This window comes from Dendrobates tinctorius, unplaced genomic scaffold (genome assembly GCF_039654945.1).
Source record: "Dendrobates tinctorius isolate UK_male_01 unplaced genomic scaffold, ASM3965494v1 ptg000032l, whole genome shotgun sequence".
Classification (NCBI taxonomy): Eukaryota; Metazoa; Chordata; class Amphibia; order Anura; family Dendrobatidae; genus Dendrobates; species Dendrobates tinctorius.
Window position 1 is genome coordinate 33832265 of NW_027361700.1, and position 20579 is coordinate 33852843.

Below are 20579 nucleotides of genomic sequence, written 5' to 3' on the forward strand. Positions count from 1 at the left end.
ACCTCCGGGACCAGAATGGAAAGCTCCCTTCCAACACTCTGCCAACATGTACCTTCCTGAACGTCTCCTTTCTAGCGCTTGTGGGGGAAGCACTCACAGGACCCTGGTTCACTGAAACGCCTCCTGTCTAGCAGATGTTCCTCAGACTTTACTTGTATGGCAGACAGCTGTAGCCTTTTCCTTCTGCCTTGCACACGTCGATGCTGGGGCCTCCGAGCCTTAGTTGGGTACAGAGCATTTATAGCTGCTACTTCCCCCGGTTTCTGCTGCAGGAACGTCAGTGTCCCTACAAACTCGGAGACCGGAATCCGGACCATGCGCTCCAGCTAGGAGTGAGCCCTAACTCTGCTCATCCTCCAGCTCCCCTTCTGACGTCCACACACTTCCCCTTCCCTGCACAGAGTGCCCTAACTTACCTCCTCCCGACCACAGAGAGCAGCTCCTCAGCAGTCAGGTTCAGAGGTCTCCCTGCTGGCCTGGAGTGGGAAATGTGTTGTGTGTTGGTTTCACTTCTAGAGAGATCCTTCGTTGCTCCCAAGCTTGACAACACTCTCCCTAGGAGGAAGGCAATGCCACAGTGGCGACCGTATTCTTGTGGACGCCACAAGTGCACTGAGGCCCAGCCACTGCTGGATGATGCTGCTAGTACATTGACCCAGACCACTACATTCCCCTCGCACTATACACAGCCAGAATCTGACCCAGAGGAAACTCAGGTTCCCCTTCCCGCATACTATACCACCTTACACGGTGACAAGGAGGAAGGTGCAGATGAAAGTGCAGGTTCCTTGAGCAGGTGGGGGGGCATACTCATGGGCGATGGCACTGGCACAGGGCACCGCATAGTACGCAAAAGTGTCTCTGCCGGTGGGAGGGCCTAAAAAGCCAAGTGCAGTGAGATGGAAGATGGGGACGACAAGGAGTTCAGAGTAGTGCAGGAATTCCCTAGCAAGGAGACTTATGTAATTGTTTTCAATGTTGGGACAGCAATTTTTGGGGAGCATTATACTCTGGTGAATGATATATGGGGCCCACCATACACTGGAGCATTCCAAAGGTGGACATCAGACACTGGAGCATCATTTACAGGGCCCATTATACACTAGAGCAATAGAAATGGGGCCCATTATATATGGAGCATTATTTGGGCCCATAAGACAGTGGAGCTTCATCCATTGGGACCAGCATATACTGTAGCATTATGTGAAGCTCATCATATACGGTTTTAAACATTATATGGGAATAATGATTCCGTATGGAGAAATATATGGGCCTCATTACTCTGTATAGCGCACTAAGCGCTGGCCATAATACTGTATGGAGTTATATACTGTCCGTTTTTGGAGGTATTGGAGAATTTAAAATGGATATCAGTCATGAGATGTAAGAAGTGAAGTATTTTTCATTGTACTATACTGATATTTCTCTGCCGTATCGGAGCATCATGAGTTGTGGTATGTGTTAAAGGGGCGCTCTTTGGCCCTGAACCCACGAAAACCTGGAGCCAGCCCTCCCCCACCCCACAACTGTAGCCAAATAACCCCGATTTTTCAGTGCGTAACTAGTATTATGAAGTTAATTAAGGTTGACAAGCTTCAGTAACAGGAATTTATGCTTTTGGCATTCAGATGGGCACTGTTGGTGTGTTTCCTGTCCTCCTCTAACTGCCGACTTTAATTCTCCATTGACTTACATTGGGTTTCGTGTTTCGGGACGACCCCGACTCTTCCCTATAGTCGGCCGATTTTGCTCGACCCGACTTTTGGAAAAGTCGGGTTTCATGAAACGAAACTCGACCCTAAAAAACCAAAAGTCGCTCACGACTAGTGTCCACAAGTGTGTTCAGAAATTCTACATCTCCCCTGTCCAATAGTGACATTTTTCACACCTGCGACATTGAGCCTGTGACATAGCGGTGTGATATTAACTGGGCCTCACACAACAGTGTCCACAAGTGTGTTCAGAAATTCTACATCTCCCCTGTCCTATAGTGACATTTTTCACACCTACGATATTGAGCCTGTGACATAGCGGTGTGATATTAACTGGGCCTCACACAACAGTGTCCACAAGTGTGTTCAGAAATTCTACATCTCCCCTGTCCTATAGTGACATTTTTCACACCGGCGACATTGAGCCTGTGACATAGCGGTGTGATATTAACTGGGCCTCACACAATCCAACAGTGTCCAAAAGTGTGTTCAGAAATTCTACATCTCCCCTGTCCTATAGTGACATTTTTCACACCTGCGACATTGAGCCTGTGACATAGCGGTGTGATATTCACTGGTCCTCACATAATCCAACAGTGTCCACAAGTGTGTTCAGAAATTCTACGTCTCCCCTGTCCTATATGCACCTTGTACATTGTTTTACATTACTATATAGTTTGTGGGATTTTGTGTACATTTTTACAAAAAATGAGGAAGGCTGGTGGAAGAGGTCGTGGAATTGGGTGGGGGTTGCCAGCTGGTAATGATGGTGTTGGTGGTGGATCTGATGGTAGTGGCAAAAGGAGGTGATGGATGACCCAGTTGTTGACCCAGATTGGCATCCATTGGGGGGAAGAGGGTGCTGCTTCCAATAGCTCAGATGAGGAGGAGGAGCATCCACAGCAGACATCGACATCGCAACAGCTGTTATCTGGCAGGCCCGGAGTACTCCAATGACAGGTTCCAAAAATCAAAAGAGTTGCTGGACAGCTTGTCCAGACGGTCAAAATAGCACAGCGTGCTAGGCCGCAAAATGTCTTCCAAAGTAGGAAGAGTGCAGTGTGGCACTTTTTTGAACAAAATCCTCATGATCAGGCCAAGGTTATCTCTAAGAAGTGCACAAAGACCTTTAGCCGAGGGAAAAATCTGAAAAATTTGAATACCAGTTGCATGCTTAGACATTTAACCAGCATGCACTTGCAAGCGTGGACACAACACCAAACCTCAAGTACCACATGTGCAACTGATCACAAAGAAGGTAGTCAGCAACCCTATATTGTTTCCCCCACTGTAAGCCCACTGGTTAGCAAAGCAGCAAATGTTGAGGTGTCGTTGCAAGGCCAAAGCAGTCAGGGAATCCCACTGTTATATCAACGAAAGACTGAATCTAGGCCATCAGGAAGAACACCAACTCCATCACCATCATCAACCCTCTCTCAGTCCGCCCTGTCCACCGCTAGTTCCACCATATGCAGCTCTCAAGTCCAGCTCACCCTCCCAGAGACTATGAGTAGGTCAAGAAAGTACTCAGTCTCTCATCCGCGTACACTGGGTTTGAACGCCCACATTGCGAAACTAATCTCGTTAGAGATGATGCACTATCGGTGGAAAGCGCAGCTTTCCGCGAACTCATGGCCTATGCAGTACCACGCTATGACCTACCCAGTCGCCACTTCTTCTCTCACAAAGCCATCCCAGCCCTCCACCATCATGTGAAAGACCGCATTGTCCATGCACTCAAGCAGTCAGTGAGTGGAAAGGTGCACCTCACAACAGATGCATGGTCCAGTCAGCATGGCCTGGGCCGTTACGTGTCCATCACTGTGCACTGGGTTAATGTGGTGGATGCAGGGTTCACAGGGGGCAGCGGTGGTGGGACAGTGCTGCCTAGCCCACGGTATAGGAAACAGTTGGCTGTAGGCGTTCGACCCTCCTCCTCCTCCTCCAGAAGCGAAAGCTCGTGCACAGAGCGCAGTCGTACGAGCACTCCATCTGCAGCTGCCACTGTTGCACACGAGGTGTCCCCCTATCGAGCAACTAGTGGAAAGCGTCAGCAGGCTGTGTTGCAGATGATGTGTTTGGGCGACACACACCGCGGAGGTGCTGGCCGAGTACTTTCAGCGACAAACTGAGTCATGGCTGGGCAGTATACATCTTGAGGCAGGCAAGGTAGTTAGTGATAACGGCCGTAATTTTGTGGCAGCCATAGCCCTTTCAAAACTCAGCCACATACCTTGCTTGGCTCACACCTTGAACCTGGTGGTGCAGTGCAATTATCCGGAGTTAACAGCCCTGCTCCAGAAGGTGCGAAGACTGTGCGCGCACATCCGCCGGTCGCCTGTACACTCCATTCGTATGCAGAAGCTGCAGCGATTGCTCCACCTTCCCAACCACCGCCTCATTATCGACATTGCAACAAGGTGGAACTCCACCCTGCACATGGTTGAGCGGCTGTGCGAACAGAAGCAGGCCATAATGCATTTGTGGGAGGATACACGGCCAGTCACTTTGAGAGCAGACATGGAGTTGACAGGTGTGCAGTGGTCGAAGCTGAAAGACCTCTGTAAAGTCCTTCAGTGTTTTGAGGAATGCACACGGCTGGTAAGCGCAGACGACGCCATCCTAAGCATGAGCATCCCACTTATGCGTCTGCTCATGCAAACTTTGACGCACCTTAAGGAGCAGGCGTCTGCAGCCAATGTTGATGAGGAGGAAGAGGAGGAGGGAATCCTTGATGACATTCAGCCATTGTCTGCTCAGGGAATTGTCTGCCCAGGGACCTCTCCTGGACGAGGTGGAGGAAGAAGAGGAGGAGGAGGATGATGATGGGGATGACTACTTAGGGGAGGAGGATGCATCTTGTGGGGCAAGTGAAAATGTTGGCGTGGCAAGGTCTAGTACAGGGTTTGTGTGTGACTGGAGGGATGTGGATTTGCCAGAAAGTGCTCCTCCAACCAGCACTCGCAGTGCATCATTGACACCGGGAACATTGGCCCACATGTCAGATTATGCCTTGCAGATCCTAAAAAGGGACCCCCGCATTGCCAAAATGATGAACGATGACGACTACTGGTTGGCCAGCATCCTGGATCCACGCTATAAAGGCAAATTACAAAACATCATGCCACACGAGAACCTTGACCTAATATTGGCTAATAAACAAGCACCTCTGGTAAATCGGTTGGTTGAGGCATTACCAGCACACAGCAGCGGTGATGGTTCTCACACGAGCCGTACGGGCCGGGGGAAGCTTGGCAGAGGTGTTCGTGGTGCACACAGCAGAAGTGGCGTTGGAGACAGGGGTTTCATGACAATGTTGTGGACTGATTTTTCAACTACTGCTCACACAACAGGTAATACTGCATCGATGGAAAGTGACAGGAGACAGCAGTTGTCAACTATGGTTACAAACTACTTTTCCTCCCATATCGATGTTCTCCCGCACAGGTCATTCCCCTTTGACTATTGGGCCGCTAAACTGGACACCTGGCCTGAATTGGCACAATATGCCTTACAGGAGCTCGCTTGCCCAGCTGCAAGTGTGCTATCGGAAAGAGTCTTCAGTGCAGCTCGATCAATCCTGACAGAAAAAAGGACCCATCTGTCAACCCAAAATGTGGATGATCTAACCTTAATTAAAATGAACCATGCATGGGTTTCCAAGGATTTTGTCCCACCTTCCCCTGATGATACATAGGGTGACAGAAAAATGGCTTGCTTTGACCCTCCTCTTCCTGGGACTTGAACAATTTCGCCTTTTGCATCAGCTGAATGTCCAACATCAGCATATTCCACTTTCTATAACTCCCTAACTGTGCTGGCTCCCCCCCATGGCCGGGGTCACCACCTAGTGCACGAAACTGTGCGAGTGTCGTTGCCCTGGACAGGTGGGTAAGCCGACTCTTGGGCGCGGGCACTGGTACAGGGTCCCTCATAGTGCAATCAAGTGTCTCTGACAGTGGTGGTGCACACCCGCCGTCAGACACACTGCCGTACTATGAGGGGCCCAGTGCCAGTACCGATGCCCACGAGTGGGCCCCCCTTGCTTGGGCAGGGCCCCAGCATCTGCAATCTTTACCTCTCCCTGCTCCTCCGCTGTGTAGTCTGGGCCGTCAAATCGATACTGGGCCTGACACCGTCTGAGCCTGCCTCCTGATCTATAGACATATATTTTGAATGTGTACACTATGCTATCCATACATGTTAATCGGTGATAAGGTACCCTTTCTCACCTTTGTGCAATCACGTGTAATCCATACTGGGCCTGACACTGTCTGAGCCTGCCTCCTGATCTATAGACATATATTTTGAATGTGTACACTATGCTATCCATACATGTTATCCGGGGATACAGTATCCTTTCTCACCTTTGTGCAATCACGTGTAATCCATACTGGGCATGACACCGTGTGAGCCTGCCTCCTGATCTATAGACATATATTTTGAATGTGTACACTATGCTATCCATACATGTTATCCGGGGATACGGTACCCTTTGTTACCTTTGTGCAATCACGTGTAATCCATACTGGGCCTGACACCGTGTGAGCCTGCCTCCTGATCTATAGACATATATTTTGAATGTGTACACTATGCTATCCACACATGTTATCCGGGGATACGGTACCCTTTCTCACCTTTGTGCAATCACGTGTAATTCATACTGGGCCTGAGAACGGCTGGCGAGCTGTTAAGCAAGCTACAGCACCTGTGGTTTGCACACGTAAGTTTTTCATTTTTTCAGGAATGACGGTTAGGCCTAATTCCGGAACTGCGGTTGACCTGCACTTACTGGGAAATCATCGTTCGCGGGTAATAATTGTAATCCCAGATCCCCATCACTAACGTTGTTCAGCGGGTTATCTGCACCTGTAAAAGACAAACGCTGGCCTTTTCAGTGTAGCGTACATGCAATCACGGACATGTAAGGGCATGACACACCAGTTATTGGCCAATCTCACGTGCCAGAGCCTCGCGTGTCCCTCTAGTAAGCCGGACTCGGACCGCGGGGCATGACGGAGTCTCGTTCGTTAACGGAATTAAGCTTGCAATGCTTGCATTCCTTTAAGGTTCATCTTTGCAACCATACTGCCCACGTAAAACAAACACTTTGCCTTCATGAACGCTGTTTGGAGGGTCGTGACTCGTGGGAATAACGCCGCCCAATCAGTTAACCTGCTAGAGAGATCCTTCGTTGCTCCCAAGCATGACATCACACTCCCTAGGAGGAAGGTAATGCCACTGTGGCGACCGTACTCCTGTGGTCGACACAAGTGCACTGATGCCCAGCCACTGCTCGATGAATCTGCTGGTACATTGACCCAGACCACTACATTCCCCTCGCACGCTACACGGCCTAAATCTGACCCTGATGAAACTCAGGTTACCCTTCCCATATACAGTTCCATCTTACATGGTGAGATGAAAGTGCAGGTTCGGCCCACCCACCGTCAGACACACCACCGTACTATCAGGGGCCCTGTGCCAGTGCCGTCGCCTGCTTGCTCAGGATCACAGCACTTGCAAGGTTGAAATACTGTGCAGTGAGATGGAAGATGGGGACAACGAGGAGACCAGACTAGTACAGGGATTCCCTAGCGAGGAGACTTATTTCATTGTTTTCAATGTTGGGACAGCAATTTTTGGGGAGCACCATACTCTGGAGAATGATAGATGGGGCCCACCATACACTGGAACATTCCAAAGGTGGACATCAGACACTGGAGCAGCATTTACAGGGCCCATTATACACTAGAGCATTAGAAATGGGGCCCATTATGTTTGGAGCATTATTTGGGCCCATCAGACAGTGCAGATTCATCCATGGGGACCAACATATACTGTAGCATTATGTGGAGCTCATCATATACTGTTTCAAACATTATATGGGACCAATGATTCTGTATGGAGAAATAGATGGGCCTCGTCATGAGATGTAAAAAGTGAAGTATTCTTCATTGTACTATACCACAATTTCTCTGCCGTATCGGAGCATCATGAGTTGTGGTATGTGTTAAAGGGGCGCTCTTTCGCCCAGGGCACATGAAAACCTGGAGCCATCCCTACCCCCCCACAACTTTAGCCAAATAACCCCCATTTTTCAGTGCGTAACTAGTATTATGAAGTAAATTAAGGTTGACAACCTTAAGTAATAAGAATTTATGCTTTTGGCATTCAAATGGGCACTGTAGGTGTGTTTCCTGTCCTCCTCTCACTGCCGACTTTAATTCCCCATTGACTTACATTGGGTTTCGTGTTTCGGTCGGACCCCCGACTTTTCCCTATAGTCGGCCGATTTTGCTCGACCCGACTTTTGGAAAAGTCGGGTTTCATGAAACGAAACTCGACTCTAAGAAAGCAAAAGTCGCTCAACTCTAGTTATTTATATTATGATGTGGGTGTTACATACATTTTTATAAAGAAACACTTTCATCAATAAGAATCAGGTTGTCTGTTGAGGCGGTGCGCATGCCCGGATTTCGAGCTGTCTTGAAGAATGTGCGGCGTGTCAATGGTGTTTCCGTGGCAACTGGGACACTTTCAGTACCTGGCTGCGCATGGACTACATGACCGCTGGGTATTTTTCCCATTGGCTGACATATCTCAATGAATCCCGAGCATGCGCCGACTATGCCTGGTTTAGACAGATATAGGATTCTTGTATACGCAGGCGCAATAGGCTGTTTCAAATGTATATTGGAGTATTCATCTGGTCAATAATGAAATTCGAACATGCGCCCAGTATGCATGGCTCAGATAGATGCAGGATTTTTTAGTACGCAGGCGCAATGGCTCATCTGAGTATATATGAGAATAGGACCTATCCGGTATGGATCACGTGACTACTGATTATACTCTCATTGGCTGAGGAGAGTCACATTGCCAGACCTAGTTTGAGCACAGGACCTTCGTGCGCGCAGGTGCAGTAGGTTTTTACGGTAGCAAATTCATGTGGGCTGGCTTCTGATTTGTATGCGAGCAAGCGCGATATGGACTTAAAGAGCGGTGTATGTTTTTAATCAGATGCCACTTGTTAACATTGACCAATCATGGAAACTGAATTTATATTTAAGTGGGTTAGCCCCCTGCCTAGACATGCCTCCTTGATGAAGCACAGCGAAACGCGCGTCGGGGCATGAGGGACGTTCCAGGAAGCACCATCAGTTCAGGGTATGCTACTACACTTACACTCACGTTTTTTGTATGGTATTGGGTTATGTTGAGCTAAGCATGGGTATTTTATTGAGGGAATTTAGGAGGGTGTTATACCCCCATATAGCGGGACCTGTCTGAGGATAGTCAGCTGACGATTATTTAAGAAAGCAAAAATTATGTTAATCCCTCCCAGCGATACTCAACATATGAGAATATAATTGCATAATGAAATGTTTTGTAAAGTGATGCTTCTATGACTTGTTTGTCTCCCTTCATGGTCTAGCACCTCTTTTTAATTATTTAATTGCATTGTTAATAAATGAAGACAACTTTTTATGTGCCATGGTGTGGAACCTTCTTTGGTTTAAAGAATTCAGGTCACCACAAAAGATATTCATAGTTAATTTGTGGCACATTTCCCAGTATAGGGATGTTGCTAATTGTTTGTGCAATTTGGTGTAGGTAAAATGACCTGCGGTTTTACCTGCGGATTGGCCTGCGGTTTATCACCTCTACAATGGAGGAGATGGTAAACCGCAGCAGAATCCGCAGAAAAGAAGTGACATGTCATTTCTTTCTGCGGATTCAAAACCGCAGCTTTTCCGCAGTTACAACTTCGCAGCATGTGCACAGCAGATTGTAAATCACATAGATTTACATGCTACTGTACACTGTCTGCAGAACTGCTGCAGATCCGCAGCGTGTGCACATAACCTTACAGATTATGCACTGACTTTGCAGGAGGTGCTGAGAGCCATCAAACAAACAAATCCAGGCAGTGTGCAGGATGAGGACAAGATGCTGAAGGAGCAATTCATTGAGGGCTTGCTGTCCGACTCACATAAGACCCAAATGTGTATAATGTCCTTGCTAAACCCTGATATCCCTTTGCTCAGTTCAAAGACAGAGCAATTCCGTGCACTACGGGAGACAACTTATGCCAAAACTGAGCCCACTAAACTACTGGCAATCCTTTACCACCAAGGGGCAGCGTACTTGCCTCAAACACCTGTTGAACCATATGCTCAAACACAGGGTGTCTCCACTGCAGATTTGTGCCTGCAAGTACAGGACCTGACTAAGGGTATGGCTGCCTTGCTTAAAACTGTCCAGTCTCTCCAGGCATCTTCCCCTACAGAGAGGATCCAGCTAGCATCTAGCCCATGTGGTCATGGCAGGTACAAGGGTTGCAGTGACGAGGCGCGAGACGGATTATGCTTTTAGTAATAACTTTTATGGATTGATGCCGGTTGGGCTATCCTAAGCAACCACACAAAATAACAGAACTTGTCCTCGCAGGGACTTAGTACAAACAAACACTGGTTATAAGAACACGACTACTCCGGCAAAGGCCGGTCACTATATGGCTGCGGTATGGCCGGTTATGGGTCCTTAATTATGTGGTGTCATCTGTCCAACTACTGAGGATCTGGCGTAGTCTTTGGGCGTACCGACGCCCAGGCGAAGCAGGGGCACACCAGGCCCTAGAAAGGTTCTTTGGCGAGATGTCCCCCGGCAGAGGCAGCGGGACACAGCCTGGGGGTTGGAGAGTCGAGGCCGCAGCCCCTGAATGGGATCAGGTAGCGGCGGGGCTGAGTGGCGGTTGGTAGGCCACTGGCGCAGCCAGCGGCTGCACTAGGGGACCTGTGGCGGGTGACAGCCCGGCTCTTGCCACGGACTGGAGTGGGGCGGTGGCGGCTGTGAGTGGCAATGGACAAGCCGCAGCCGCGGTCGGGAGTGGAGCGACAGTGGCTGTGTGCAGCAGCGGACAGGCCGCAGCCGTGAGCTGGAGAGAGGCGGCCGTCGATGACTTCGGGCTGGCCGCAGCCGCGAGCTGGAGTGAGGCGGCAGCGGCCGTGGGTGATTGCGGGCAGGCCACAGCGGCGAGATGAGATGAGTCGGCAGAGGCCGCGGGTGACAGCGGGCAAGCCGCAGCCGCGAGCTGGAGTGAGGCGGCAACGGCCATGGGTTGGAGTGAAGCAGCGGTTTTCTGTCAGTCGGCTCGGCGCCGTCTCTCTGCAGTCCACCGTGAGCCTCCCTCACGTCGCTGTCCTCCTCTCTGGATTCTGCTTGGGTCTCTCGCTCCCTGGCGCTCCCACGGTCTCCTGCTCCTTCTCTCCCGTTCTGCTGACTCACGCTGACTGGCGTGCCCCTCCCCTTTTATATAGGCTCCACCCCTTACCATTCTGTCAATCTCAGTCTGACAATCTCTAGGAACTTAGATGATGGTCCCCTTGGTTCCGCCCGGACACTCCGCGGGGGTCCTTCCTTCTACACTCCCCCATCCTGTATGCCAGCAGCTGCACTAGGGGACCCGCGGCGGTAATGGCCCGGCTCTTGCCACAGACTGGAATGGGGCGGTGGCGGCTGCGAGCGGCAATGGACAAGCCGCAGCCGCAAACTGGAGTGAGGTGGCAGCGGCCGCGGGTGACTGCGGGCAGGCCGCAGCCGCGAGCTGAGGTGAGGCGGCAGAGGCCACGGGTGACGGCGGGCAGGCCGCAGCCGCGAGCTGAGGTGAGGCGGCAATGGCCATGGGTTGGAGTGAAGCAGCGGTCTTCTGTCGGTCGGCCCGGCGCTGTCTCTCTGCATCTCTGCAGTCTACCGTGAGACTCCCTCCCGTCGCTGTCCTCCTCTCTGGTTTCTGCTCGGGTCTCTCGCTACCTGGCGCTCCCACGGTCTCCTGCTCCTTCTCTCCCGTTCTGCTGACTCACTCTGACTGTCATGCCCCGCCCCTTTTATATAGGCTCCACCCCTATCAGTCTGTCAGTCTCAGCGGTCCCCTTGGTTCCGGCCTGGACACTCGGCAGGGGCCCTTCCTCCTATACCCAGATGACCTGCCATGGCAACAACAGAGGAGAAGACCACCGACCTACTCCAGGCCTGCCATGGCAACAACAGAGGAGAAGACCACCGACCTACTCCAGGTGGAGGCCGACAGACTGCTTTGACTCATCTGGATGACCGATCTGCCGCCGCAGTGACAAGGTTGGTCACATAGAAAGAGAATGTCTTTAAACATGCGACATGGGGTCAATCGAGTAGTCCAAGAGTACGAGAGGGTTTTCAGCAAGGACGCTCTGGATTTTGGGCAGGTCAAGGGGATCCAATATCATATCCCTACAAGAGATCACCCACCCATCAAAAAGAGGTGTCATCCTGTCCCTCCCGCTCATTATCAGTGTGCCAAAAGTATGCTAAAAGAGTTTAAAGAGGCAGGGGTAATGCGAGACAGCTGCAGCCCTTGGGCAGTTCCACTGGGATTGTCAAAAAGAAAGATGGTACCATGCGCATGTGTGTAGATTATAGGCAAATAAATAATATCACAAAGATGCCTACCCCTTGCCACACATAGAAGAGTCAGTGGCAGCATTAAAATCAGCCAAGCATTTCTCGACTCTAGACATAACTAGTGGGTATTGGCAGGTTCCTGTTGCAGAGGCCGACAAAGAGAAGACTGCTTTCACCACATCAATGGGGCTATGGGAATTCAACTGTATGCCATTCGGGTCGTGCAACACACCTGGAACCTTCCAGAGACTCATGGAGTGCTGCCTCGGGCACAAGAACTTTGAGACTGTGCTGTTGGATCTGGATGATGTGATTGTTTATTCCAGGACATATGAAGGTCACCTGAAACACCCGGCAGGAGTCTTCAAAGCATTGTTCAACTTCAGCTTGAAGGTAAAACCATCGAAGGGTCATCTCCTCAAGCCCAAAGTGCAGTACTTAGGTCACGTCGTGAGTGCAGAAGGAGTGGCACCAGATCCAGTGAAGGTGACGGTCATCAGAGACTGGCAAGTACCCACTACCATCTGTGAGGTTTGACAATTCTTGGGGTTAGTCGGCTATTAAAGACGCTTCATCAAAGGCTTCACAAAAATGGCTGCTCCCCTTCAAGACCTGCTAGTGGGAACTCCAAAAAGTCCAGGACAGAGTGTCCCGATTGTGTGGAATGCCAAATTGAAAGAGTTCTTCAACAACCTTAAGCAAGCTCTCACCGGAGAAGAGATCTTGGCTTACCCAGACTATGGTCAGCCATTCATCCTCTCCATCGATACCAGCAACGTCGGTCTAGGAGCGGTTCTATCTCACGAACAGCAGGACAAGGAGAAATTCATCACCTATGCCAGTAGGAAGCTTCGCCCTACCGAAATAAATCCTGCCAACTACAGCTCCTTTAAGTTGGAGTTCCTAGCTATCTTCTGTGCATTGACTGAGAGGTTCAAGCACTACCTCGCCTCTTCCAAGTTCACCATCTACACCGACAACAACCCTCTGATGCATCTGGAGACTGAAAAACTCGGTGCCTTAGAGCAACGGTGGATGGCTCGTTTGCCCAACTATGAATTCGTCATCAAATATCAAGCTGGTAACAAAAATGCCAACGCTGATGCCTTATATAGCATGCCGCACCCACCTGACCTGGTAGAAGACCTGGTAGGCCTCGAAGAGATCGAGATACCGTCATTCCATCACCAGTATGCTTCCCAGTGCATCCTCTGTGTGAATAACAGGCATTCAGTCCAAAAAGTTTCCCTCAATCCGATACCTCATTATGGTTGGGCAGAGACACAGAGCAGTGATCTGGCTGTTTGCATGGGGAAGGAACTGCTTGATGCAGCCAACTCATCTCCAGCTCCTGATGCACCACCAGAAGTCCTAGATCTGTGGAAAGAGAGGAAGAAGCTGTTCTTCTATGAAGGCAAACTGTGCCGAATGACTATCAACTCCCATACACATGAGTTGGTGTGACAGATCGTGTTCCCAAGAAAGGATGTACCAATGGTCCTTGAAGTCTACCACAACCAAGCAGGGCACTTTGGATGAAAGAAGATAGAAGTCATTATCCGTGCTCATTTCTTCTGGACAGGTATGAGCTAGTCAATTGAGAAGTGGTGTAGAGAATGCGGCCCATGCAACCTCAGAAAAAAGGATCGCAACAGCCAAAGAGCCCCCTTGAAGCCTATCATCTTCTTCCTAGTACTTTTTCCAATAGCAGATGGCAAGAACAACTGCAAAGGCCTTTCAAGAATATTTCTGCTGACCTGGTTATTGACAGACAGAGATCCGGCTTTCGAAGCAGAGGTCTTCCAAGAATTATTCACCTTATATGGCTATGAAAGCTGTAGTGCAGTCTGGAGAGTATCTGTTGCCTCTGATCCTGTAATCTTTTATTTTCACTGTGGAACATCTGGAGAGCAAGCATTATAAGAAGAACCAATATCAATCCCCCTGCTATAGGCACAGCGATGATAGATGCTCTAAACCACAGTTCTTGTCAAGAACACCGCACTGTACTTGCTCACTGAGCCAGTGCGCGTGTCCTGAGTGTCAGGATCCTGTCAGCGCCGACGTGCAGCCTCCGCTGAGCAGGGACTCACCCGCAATGTAGGGGTACCGGGGTCAGGTACAGCTAGAAAGTACCGATGCACGGGCCCTTTGGATGCTGAAGGCATAGGACCTATGATCATGTGAACAGTCTTGTGACTGCAAGGGGGTGGGGCTTAGCGTCCTGCTTTCAGAGAAGCTAGGGAACTAAGAGTCAGGCAAAGCAGAGGTTATGCACAGTACAGACCAGCGAGGTACAGGAGGGATAAAAAGACGGGAGGTCAGACAAAGCCAAAGGTCATACACAAGATCTCAGTACAGTACCAGGGAGGAGACAGAATGGATAATCAGGGCCAAGCAGAGATCAAAACCAAACAGACATAGGAGGTACCAGGCAGAATCCAAAGCGATATCCAGAGAGCAGACCGAGTCATACGCAGAGAATCAAGTAACCAGAAAACAGCACTAACACACTCAGGGGTCACCACACAATGCCAAGGGCGAAAGTATAACTGACGGGGGATGGGAGCTTCCTGAGGCTATAAGAAGCCTCCCCAGAACCAATGAGAGGCCACCATAATAGGTCCCAGGTGTGCAGGTGAGAGTCTGCATTGAGATCAGAACATTAACCCCAGAAGTGCCGGTCACCCAGCACTGGTATCATGACAGTTCTTTGGACGAAGTCAACTCTTGAACCTTTGTGATGAGGTTCCTTGTGCTTTCATGTTGGTACTTGCTACCCATGCCTGATGTTTCACTCTTGGGGTGGGAGAGAACACCATGAAGACCTCTATAATTTCACATATCCTCGTGTCAACACTCCAGTTTGAGCACAGTGGCCCACTCTTGTCTTCGACGGCTTTGCACTTTTCTGTTGTCTTAGAAACAGAGTCCAGGCAGCCATGTGTGAGAGGTGACTTGGTATTCTGTGGGTCAAGTAGACTGGAAAAGCAGGTATTCAGTTCTGATTTACACATGTATCCGGTTGCAACACAGTGTGGAGCGTCACAATAGCATCTGATTTCTCCTTTAGTGAGTAGTACGGCCATAGCGCAGAGCTCCAGCTGCAGTCAGATGGAGAGCAGGCTAGCTTGGTGATCCATTTACAAGCCTGCTCCTCCCCAGCTCTTCACTGTATGACTTCAAGGGATTGTGCAAAGAGTCACCATCCAACACCGCGGACATGTAGAAACAAGCCAGAGCCTCCAGCGCACACAGCGATAATCCAAGCAACGGTTATAATCCAGCGGTCCGGATGGCTATGAGAAGATTTGGACAACACCATACCATCCGCAAGATAACGGCCTATGCAAAAAAATGAATCAGCTAGTGATCGACTTTCTAAAGATCTTACCGCTAGAAGAGCGCAACCAATGGCCTGAGAAGTTGTCAGACCTAGTCGAGATGTATAACCACATCCCTACAAAATCGACTAACTTCGCCCCAGCTTACTTGTCTTGCGAGCAAGACTAGGTAAACTCCCCATCGACCTGGAAATGGGTGTTCTAACACTAGAAAGCATACCTAGCTAGCCAGACACAGACTAGAATACTGAGAGGCAACTACAGTACCGCAAAGTCCAGCAGTGTGTAAAAGAAAATCTGTTGCAAACCCGGCAAAAACAAGAGAAAGACTACCATCAACATGCCCCTGCCACTTCCTTGTCACCAGGAGAGCAATTGTTAAAAAGGAAAAGAAGAGAACATAAGCTAGATGATCAGTGGGAGGATGAGCCCTACACAGTCCTACTATCTAATTTTGTCAACAGAAAGGTGATCCTCGTCACCAAGGACAGAGGAAAAATGTCTGTTACTGTATCCAGAGACCACCTGAAAGTTTGCCCAATTCAATTGCGCAAGATAGATGTAAGTCCAGAAGTTCCTCAGCAAATGGAAGAGACTAAAACAAAGGTTCGCACAATGTTAAGTGAATTTCCCAAGTCCTAGACACAAGTCAACAATGCAGTAGCAGTGCCAGTTAGAGATTATTATTATTATTATTATTATTATTTATTGTTATAGCGCCATTTATTCCATGGCGCTTTACATGTGAGGAGGGGTATACATAAAAACAAGTACAATAATCTTAAACAATACAAGTCATAACTGGTACAGGAGGAGAGAGGACCCTGCCCGCGAGGGCTCACAATCTTCAAGGGATGGGTGATAATACAGTAGGCGAGGGTAGAGCTGGTCGTGCAGCGGTTTGGTCGATCGGTGGTTACTGCAGGTTATAGGCTTGTCGGAAGAGGTGGGTCTTCAGGCTCTTTTTGAAGGTTTCGATGGTAGGTGAGAGTCTGATATGTTGTGGTAGAGAGTTCCAGAGTAGGGGTGATGCGCGAGAGAAATCTTGTATGCGATTGTGGGAAGAGGAGATAAGAGGGGAGTAGAGAAGGAGATCTTGTGAGGATCGGAGGTTGCGTGCAGGAAAGTACCGGGAGACGAGGTCACAGATGTATGGAGGAGACAAGTTGTGGATGGCTTTGTATGTCATGGTTAGGGTTTTGTAATGGAGTCTCTGGGCAATTGGGAGCCAGTGAAGGGATTGACAGAGGGGAGAAGCTGGGGAATAGCGTGGGGACAGGTGGATTAGTCGGGCAGCAGAGTTTAGAATAGATTGGAGGGGTGCGAGAGTGTTTGAGGGGAGGCCACAGAGCATGAGGTTGCAGTAGTCAAGGCGAGAGATGATGAGGGCATGGACTAGGGTTTTTGCAGATTCTTGGGTGAGGAATGAACGGATGCGTGAAATATTTTTGAGTTGAAGTCGGCATGAAGTGGAAAGGGTTTGGATATGTGGTTTGAAGGAGAGATCAGCGTCAAGGATTACTCCGAGGCAGCGAGCTTGTGGGACTGGGGAGAGTGGGCAGTCATTTACTGTAATTGAAAGGTTCGTAGGGGGGGTCACGTGAGATGGGGGAAAGATGATGAATTCTGTTTTGTCCATGTTGAGAGATGAGCGACTTTGCCTCTTTTTGGGTCGAGTCGGGTTTCGTGAAACCCGACTTTCGCAAAAGTCGGGTCGAACGAAATCGGCCGATTATCGTGAAAAGTCGAAGGCCGACTGAAACACGAAACCCAATGCAAGTCAAAGGGGAAGCAAAGTCGGCAGGGAGTGGAGGACAGGAAACACACCTACAGTGCCCTTTTGAATGCCTAAAACATCAATTCTTATTACTGAAGCATTTCAACCATAATTTACTTCATAATACTAGTTGCGCACTGAAAAATGGGGGTTATTTGGCTAAATTTGTGGGGGGGGAGGGCTGGCTCCAGGTTTTCATGTACCCTGGGCCAAAGAGCTCCCCTTTAACACATAGCACAACTCATGATGCTCCGATACGGCAGAGAAATAGTGGTATAGTACAATGAAAAATACTTCACTTTTTACATCTCATGACTGATATCCATTTTAAATTCTCCAATAGCTCAAAAAACGGACAGTATATTACTCCATACAGTATTATGGCCACCACATAGTGCACTATACAGAGTAATGAGGCCCATATATTTCTCCATACAGAATCATTGGTCCCATATAATGTTTGAAACAGTATATGATGAGCTCCACATAATGCTACAGTAAATGTTGGTCCCCATGGATGAAGCTGCACTGTCTGATGGGCCCAAATAATGCTCCATATATAATGGGCCCCATTTCTAATGCTCTAGTGTAAAATGGGCCCTGTAAATGCTGCTCCAGTGTCTGATGTCCACCTTTGGAATGCTCCAGTGTATGCTGGGCCCCATATATCATTCTCCAGAGTATAGTGCTCCCCAAAAATTGCTGTCCCGACATTGAAAACAATTAAATAAGTCTCCTCAAATAAGTCTCCTCGTTAGGGAATCCCTGTACTAGTCTGGGCATACAGACGTGATGTCATTGCGCTCTCTGATCAGAATATCACTGTCAGGAAACACGGAAGACGTCATGGCAGTGGAGCAGGGAGAGGTAAGTATTTCAACTTTGCAAGTGCTGTGATCCTGAGCAAGCAGGGGGGGCCCACTCATTGGTGACGGCACTGGCACAGGGCCCCTCATAGTACGGCAGTGTGTCTGATGGTGGGTGGGCCGAACCTGCACTTTCATCTGCACCTTCCTCTTTGTCACCGTGTAAGGTGGTACAGTATATGGGAAGGGTAACCTGAGTTTCATCAGGGTCAGATTCTGGCTGTGTAGAGTGCGAGGGGAATGTAGTGGTCTGGGTCAATGTACCAGCAGAATCATCTAGCAGTGGCTGGGCATCAGTGCACTTGTGGCGCCCCCAGGAGTACGGTCGCCACAGTGGCATTACCTTCCTCCTAGGGAGTGTGATGTCATGCTTGGGAGCAACGAAGGATCTCTCTAGCAGTTAAACCAACACACAACACATTTCCCACTCCAGGCCAGCAGGGAGACCTCTGAACCTGACTGCTCAGGAGCTGCTCTCTGTGGTCGGGAGGAGGTAAGTTAGGGCAGTCTGTGAAGGGAAGGGGAAGTGTGTGGACATGAGAAGGGGAGCTGGAAGATGAGCAGAGTTAAGGCTCACTCCTAGCTGGAGCGTATGGTCCGGATTCCGGTCTCCGAGTTTGTAGGGACACTGACATTCCTGCAGCCAAAACCGGAGGAAGTAGCAGTTGTAAATGCTCTGTACACAACTAAGGCTCGGAGGCCCCAGCAGCGACGTGTGGGAGCCAGAAGGAAAAGGCTACGGCTGCCTGCCATACGAGAAAGTTCCAAAAGAGAGTCAACAAGGGGGAAGTTCATTGAACTCAGCACTGCGAGTACCTCAGATAAGCGCTAGAACGGAGGCCACACTACCTATCTGCACAGTGAGAATTCCAAATTGGCTTCCCGGCTGACCAACTCCTCCATCTGTACTCTGGGTCCTGGACGGCACTTACCAAGTACAGGTAAAGGAACTGCACAACTGTGTCTGTCATCTTTCTCCTGCGCCTGGCACACGGCTCTGCTACATCCTGCACTGCACACCATCTACCAACTCTTTCATCTGCCCTGCGACTACGGCCCTACCTGTGCAGGGCTTCTACATCTTAGCTGCACCACAACATCTGTCTCAGAGAAGCGACACTGCAGCGCTGGTCAATCTAATCAGAAACCACAGGTGGAGTCACATATCATTCAACTATAAATGTAATTCACAACTTTGCATGGACGCCCAGGGCCACGGAGCAGGTCACCACCACCGTGACACATCCCTTTGAGACACCGGCCCGGTACCGATTAACCCCACTGCCCTGGCTGGCCACCCACACTCCATGTCAGATTCATCTTGGACTGGGGAATTCACGATTTGACTTGATAACCCAGACATGGTATGATAGAAAGAGCTACATGGACTAATGTGAAGTGTGGCCTGCTGCATCATTCACTTTGGGTGGGGGTGCAGGACACAAGGAAAGGGGTTCTTCCTGACCAGGAGCCAGCACTTGATGACTCAGTGCTTGCATTTTTTGAAACTTCAGAAGAGGAGGGCATATTTTCTGGAGTCTGTTTCTGCAATGTAAGCCAAAACCAGTTCCTCATGCTCCGGCTTTAAAAGCAGTTAACCTACTCCTAGAAAAGGTAGCCTTCCAGGCGTTCCGGAGCCAGACCATGACGTAGGCTCAACACCTCCTGCCTTAGCTGCTATTGTGCTTTTGCCACTACCAGCAGATGCACCACCACAATCAGCACCAGCTTGCCCCCCCACGCCCACATCCGCGGCCTCTTCCATCAAACTTCAAAATTTAGCACAAAATAACATCAGATATATGGCACTGTATCAGAAGCGTACAGCTCTATTCAGTCAAAGGATAATTGTCAATCTCCATATATATTCCATCAGTCACACAGAGACGCTCAGAGGCTCAGTATGGATTAGACAAGAATATAAAAAGTAGACAAAGTGTACAATATCATCAAATAGCAGGTATATATATAGCATAGTTTAAACATTAACAATGTACGTCTATATATCAGAAGTAGTATTGAGCCACCCCGCTAGTGTTTTGGTTCGTCGCACAGGAGGCAAGTTCGTCGAATGTTCGTCGAACCACATTGAAAACAATGGCAGGCAAGCAACAAACACATACAAACACTTAGAAAACAATTACAAAACATCTTAAAAGGTGTCCCAAAGCCGAAAAAATGCTCAGAAGACAAAAATTAACATATGGAAAAGGGCAACTACATTTAGAAAAGAGGTGGAGGAGTAAAAGGAGGAGGTGGAGGAGACACAGATATAGGCTTGTCATGCCCTTATGAAGTCAAGAAAGGCTGGAATAAAAATGTAAAATACAAACCAAAAAAAAAAAAATTCTGAAATCGAACACGATCATATACCGTCGGACTTCCCACCAAATTATGCCAACTGGCGATCGGGCGGCATTATTCCCATGAACCTCCA

General features: G+C 49.2%; 1 pseudogene; it reads right to left on the reverse strand.

Annotated features, from left to right (window-relative positions):
* Positions 1-13968: 13968 nt before the first annotated feature.
* Positions 13969-15298, reverse strand: LOC141086664 (BMP and activin membrane-bound inhibitor homolog pseudogene; annotated as a pseudogene).
* Between the last annotated feature and the right edge of the window lie 5281 nt (positions 15299-20579).